Source organism: Tachypleus tridentatus, chromosome 5, assembly GCF_004210375.1.
Source record: "Tachypleus tridentatus isolate NWPU-2018 chromosome 5, ASM421037v1, whole genome shotgun sequence".
Taxonomy (NCBI): domain Eukaryota; kingdom Metazoa; phylum Arthropoda; class Merostomata; order Xiphosura; family Limulidae; genus Tachypleus; species Tachypleus tridentatus.
The window spans coordinates 51,298,104-51,304,054 of record NC_134829.1 but is presented as its reverse complement, the minus strand read 5'-3'; the positions used below and the strand labels follow the sequence as shown (position 1 = coordinate 51,304,054).

General features: G+C 34.1%; 1 non-coding gene across 1 annotated transcript; it reads right to left on the bottom strand.

Annotated features, from left to right (window-relative positions):
• Positions 1 to 5,480: 5,480 nt before the first annotated feature.
• TRNAV-CAC (transfer RNA valine (anticodon CAC)) lies at positions 5,481 to 5,553 on the bottom strand. The gene has a single exon. It is a non-coding gene; the product is annotated as a tRNA-Val (tRNA).
• Between the last annotated feature and the right edge of the window lie 398 nt (positions 5,554 to 5,951).

The window sequence follows — 5,951 nt, the reverse complement described above, 5'->3', positions numbered from 1 at the left end:
TATCAGTTCTCAACCTGTTCACATTCATCCTGTTTAGAATCTATTCTGCTCTCTTTGGGTGTGAAGAAATTTACCAATTCTCTAACAAGGTTTTACTTGGTGTCCTTAAAAAGACACGGAGGGGATTTATTTATTAATCTGTACAACGTTTTCATTTAGAAAAGTTCTCTTCACTTCATTGGACCATTACTCCATATTCAGGTTTATATCTCAAATGCCTTTCTTCCTATTCCCATTGCTGAGTTCTGTAGATGCTTCCTTTTCTTCATCCATTGGTTCTATATTTTATTGTTTCAAACACTATATTGCCTCCTATATTTCAGTCACGTGGTCAGTGCGTTTGCTCTACATCTCCGTTGACTTGGTCTATGGTTTCGTTATTACATGCAAGATAGCCTTCTGTTTTCATACTCATGGAAAGAGTCCTCCAGTCATATCTTCATTTATTTGATGGTGGAAACCCGTTTTGGAAGAATTGACAAAATGTTCACATCCTCACTCACTCCTACCCAATACTTTATCCTCTTCACCAAACCATTTTCCCTGTTTCCTACTGTGCTCGAGAAACTCATGTTTTGGCTAGATAATCCATTACCACTGTTTTGGTTCCCTCACTTTGAATCGTACCAAACCCACACCTCTTCAGAAATGTTAATGTTTACTGATTCGGATACATCATTGAACTACAATCTCATCTTAAACATATGTACCAGCATAAGTGGTTCCTCTACATCAGTGTGCCCGACCTCTGTTCTTTCATTGGACATGTTTGTATTCCTTACCACTACTAGTGAATTGTCTGATTATGATAATTTCGTGGTGATTTTTTACATCAATCATAGTGCAGGTATGAAATCTTTGATTGTGTTTTAAAACACTCAACCATCATGATTCGGCATCTATCCAATGGATTTGCTGTATAGATTCTCATGTATTTGAAGCGATGAACTTGAAAACAGATCATCTGTGTCATGATCTGCCTATCAAATAGCCGCTTCACTCACAAGTTTTATGATGCGTATGTGTTCATTTTGGTAATTACGACTTATTTCCTCTTCAATAATGAAATTTCATGAGTGGAGCAGTATAGAGGGAGCTAGTAAACAATAACATCATTATCAATTAATAAGAATCACATGAGTTTAGGTTGAAGTTGCCTAGAAATTAGTGTCATGCAGATACTCAAGGCAGATGATTACAGAAGATATAATCTCTGTGTGAAATGGTAAGTATCTAATGGAAACACATTTTCATGTAAGAAAATGTTAACTTTTTCCAAAACCAGATGTCTTCTGAACTAACCAGTAGGAGATATTACAGGGTGGCCCGTAAGTCCCTACCCATCCATATATCTTATGTATCCAGTGTATCTGTGTGCTGTCTCTCATTCTCGCTGCATAATATTATGCGACGCCATGTTCTGTGAGACATTTTCCTCAACATAGCAGGGGTTATTGTTCCAAATGCTGCAGTAACAGCTGCCTTCAACTTATCATTAGAATTATAACGTTGTTTAGACACAATGCCCTTATGTATCCCCAAAGAGAATTATCACATGTTGTCAAGTCCGGACTTTTTGCGGGCCATTTCATGGGTGCCGGGGATGTTACAGAACCACGGCCTATCCATTTGTCTGGAAAATTTTTGTCCGTCTTACCTGGTCCTAAATCTCTAGTTCTACAGGACAAACCCATGTTCTTAAATAAGCATTTCAAGTTAACAACAAAGGAGTATGGTCCATAGAACAAATGGAAGCCATGTTTCTACAATATATGTTAAAAGAACATTTAGTTTTTAAGTATCAGGTAACTATGACATTAGTTTGTTTCTGTTTTGAATTGCGCGCAAAGCTGCACGAGGGCTGTCTGCGCTAGCGGTCCCTAATTTAGCAATGTAAGACTAGATGGAAGGCAGATAGTTATCACCACCAACCGTCAACTCTTGGGCTTCACTTTTACCAACGAATAGTGGGATTGATCGTCATATTATAACACCCCACGGCTGAAAGGGCGAGCATGTTTGGTGCGACGGGGATTTGAACCCGCAACCCTCAGATTACGAGTCGAGCGCCTTAACCATCTGGCCATGGTGGGCCTATGACGTCATCAACTTGCAATTAATTAAAACAGAAGCAGTCTAATATATCGTACGTAATCAAAATGTTTCCTTTTTAGAGTTGATTTGAGCTTTTTTACCTACAAAAAAGGCTTTATTTCTAACTAAAACAATTTGTTACATAATATATCCTTTAAACTATAAGTATTTCTTGCATGAATAATTTTCTGAATAAAAAATATCATATTTATAATTTTAAAAAATTCTTGAATGTTACATGGACCTCTTTCATGGCATAAAGGAAGTAGTCGCAATTCATGTTATTTCAAAATACACGCAAAATTGTAACTTATTCACAATTTATAGTCTATATATTAAATTATTCAAATCACTAAAAATTTAAGCGAAATAAATCATTTATAAATAAGTTAGCATTTCGTAATTACTATTTTTAAATTAAAATGTAATAATAAAAAAATAATAATTTATAATTAATTTGAAAACTTGATTTTTTCATAACTTCCGTCTAGTCAGGCAGCTAGTCATCATCACCCACCGCCAACTCTTGGGCTACTCGTTTGCCAATAAATAGTGGGATTGACCATCAAATTATAGCACCCCCATGGCTGAAAGGGCGAGCATGTCTGGTGTAACATGTAAATAACACAGAAATTGTATACAAGAGACATGTTGAAATGAGGTTAACTTTTGATTTCAGAATAGAAACGTTTTCATCTACAATCGATTTTATCTTTGAATATAACTTTCAAGTATTAGAGTTAATAACGATTTAATACGAACTAAATATATTTATTATTTATTTAAAGAATTAGCCTGAACGTTATAAATAGAAATGTTACAAGATTACTTCCTTCAATTAATAGTAAAATAGGCTTCATTAATGTAACGGCACCTAGTGTGTATGTAACTAACTATGTATGTGAATAATGCTAATAGTGCTTGTTACCATACATAGATAAAACTGAAACACCTTGATTCTACCATGACTAAGTAAACCTAAGTAATGTAATTGAATAATGTAACAATACATAGCTACAACTGAATAACATTAATTAATAGTGCCCCTAACTAAAACTGAATCACATGATTAAATCAAGACAACTACATTTTTCTAAAGAAGTGACTTCGTGCAAGAAGTGTTTAAGCCAATAATAATTAACTAAAGAACGTCGTCACGTTTATCCTAGAAACAAAACTGTTGAATAGGTGGCAATGTACGAAAATAAGTTATTAACTTAAAGACTATTCATTATATAAACAGCTTAGTACTTTGAATTTGCTAAAGTAAATGGTTTGTTGGCAATGGTAACTTAGATACAGAATTGCTTGGAAACATATTCTACCAAAGAAAACATGTACAATACACTATCAAGACAACAGTTCGTCTCAGTTTTTCTCCAAAATTTAAAACTGAAATTGTAAAGAGGGCAAACGAAGTGAAACATTTTCACAAGCTGCTGAGGTATAAAATGTCGTTTCAGGTTGGACGCAATATTCACCAAAACGAGCACTACTCAAAATATAAGTTTCATTAATGTTTTTCACATTGGGTTTCGTTGAAACTTTGAACGGTTGATTCAGAATTACGCGAAAAGCTAACAGAACTCCCTAGCTTAAAGTCGATGGAGATAAGAAATGAAACTGGTCAAACGAACTTACCGCCAACTCTATCAGTATCCTAGCCTAACATGGGGATTTGACCCTTACAGCACACCCTAGCATTTTTGAAGTAAAAAAACCGGTGAATCATGAATCCTTACAAGCAGAGTTTAAGCACACTAAGTAACACAACATGCCTGGTTGGCTTCGTTACATTGGATTTCCTGTGATTAATTAAAGTTTGATACAAAATACAAGGCATAATTATAGGCAATTCTGCAAAATAAATAATTAAGAAAAGGAAATTTTATATGCAGGAATAAAGGTATTCAATTATTTTTCTAAGTAAATATAATAATAAAAATTATCATACCATTTCACTTTCCTTCCTACACTCGTGAAAAAAACACACAATTTTTCTCCATTTTATTGTTATAATTGTATTTGTTTTGTTTTGAATATCGCACAAAGCTACAAAGGGGCGTTATGGGCTTTTTTCTTAGGCATAACATGGCAAGGTGGGTTAAGGCGATCGATTCGTAACCTGAGGTCACGGCTTCGAATCCCCGTCGCACTAAACATGCTCACCATTTCAGCCGTGCGGACGTCATAATGTTACGGTCAATCCCACTATACGTTGATAAAAGAGTAGCCCAAGAGTTGGCGGTGGGTGGTGATGACTAGCTGCCTTCTCTCTAGTCTTACACTACTAAATTAGTGACCTCTAGCGCATTTAGCCCTCGTGTAGTTTTGTGCGAAATTTAAAACAAACAAACAAAAGGTATTTCAACTTCAGTTGGCTTTTACTCTTTATAAATATTTTATCTGATATCTAGTGACAAAGGTAAGAACAATTATATTAAAGATAGTAAATTTAATAAATTTATCTCTTTAAAATAAGAAAAAGCTCTTTTTTATGGTTATCACCGAAAATATTGAATATAATTTTTCATGAGAATAGCTGTGTTTTATCGTTGAAATGTAAAGTTTTTTAAAACAAATATGTGCAATAAGTTTCTAAGAAAACTTTGAATTAAGTTTAGAAGTCAAACTTTTCCTAACGTTCTGTTACCAAACATAAAAATTAGATTGGTTTGAAAATTAAGACCGCTATGTTAGTCTTTTTATATTATTTTCTATTTAATTTATTATTTACATAGGCTACATTTAATTATAAACATTACACGATGATAAGTGAGTCATTTTTCTTATTTTGTTCGATGACAGATGGCGCTAATAATACAAGTAAACGTTTAAAAATTTCTTTTTTTGATGTCCTTTTCGTTTGTAGTTAGGCTTAAATTGTCCAACGTTCTAAGTCTACGTAATTATTATTATTTAACTATTCATAATAGTATTATTTAGTTTATTTAATTATTTTTGTCTAATTTAATGTAAACAGCTGGATATATTTTTGAAAACGTTACTGTTAATAAGAATAAAGTTGTTGTTTTTTTTTATTTCGCGCAAAGCTACACGAGGTTTATCGATTAACCCATTTTATCGAAGAGTTGTAAACTGCTGGTCAGATACTTCGTCGAACGTGACATGATTACGCGAAGGCCGTTTCAGCACATCAAATTTCGCAGCAGTGCACGCATTATATTCAAAAGTAATAACGTTCCTGTTTTGATTTATCACACAACAGTCACAGGAATTTCTGAAAGTGGTTACAAGTGTAGGGGGAAACTCGATAAATTGTCTGATATCTCTCAATCAACTCACGCTCTGACCCTGATGTTAAAAAAGAAAATATCGTTCCACGTTCTCACTATCTGATTTGAAAAAAAACGAATCGTTTGAAATGTGCCTGCCAGGGATCGAACCTGGGACCTTCCGCGTGTGAGGCGGATGTGATAACCACTACACCACAAGCACCTCCCTTTCGATTTTTTTGCTGTTCAAATTTTCAAAATAAAACGATAACGTTCCAAAATTTCTATTTCGCAGTCTAAACAAACGCAGATATAATGACAGCTTAAACAATAACTATAAATAATATAGCACTCTCCTTTGTCTACCTAGGCCAAAAGTATTTTTCCAATGTGCTTACGTGTCTTTAAAAGACTTTATCGAGCCCACAGTATTCAACGTTTCCACACCTCGTTCAATTGCCCTTAAACGTGCAAAACGCAGAGTTTTGTTTCCTCAGTCTTTTCTCTTTCTATCCAAAACTGAACAGAACATTTTCATAGCTCTAATTTCTCTATCAGAACTACTAAACAATAACGTAATGAGCGATTTAATACGTTTATTAAATCCATTAACAAAATTAG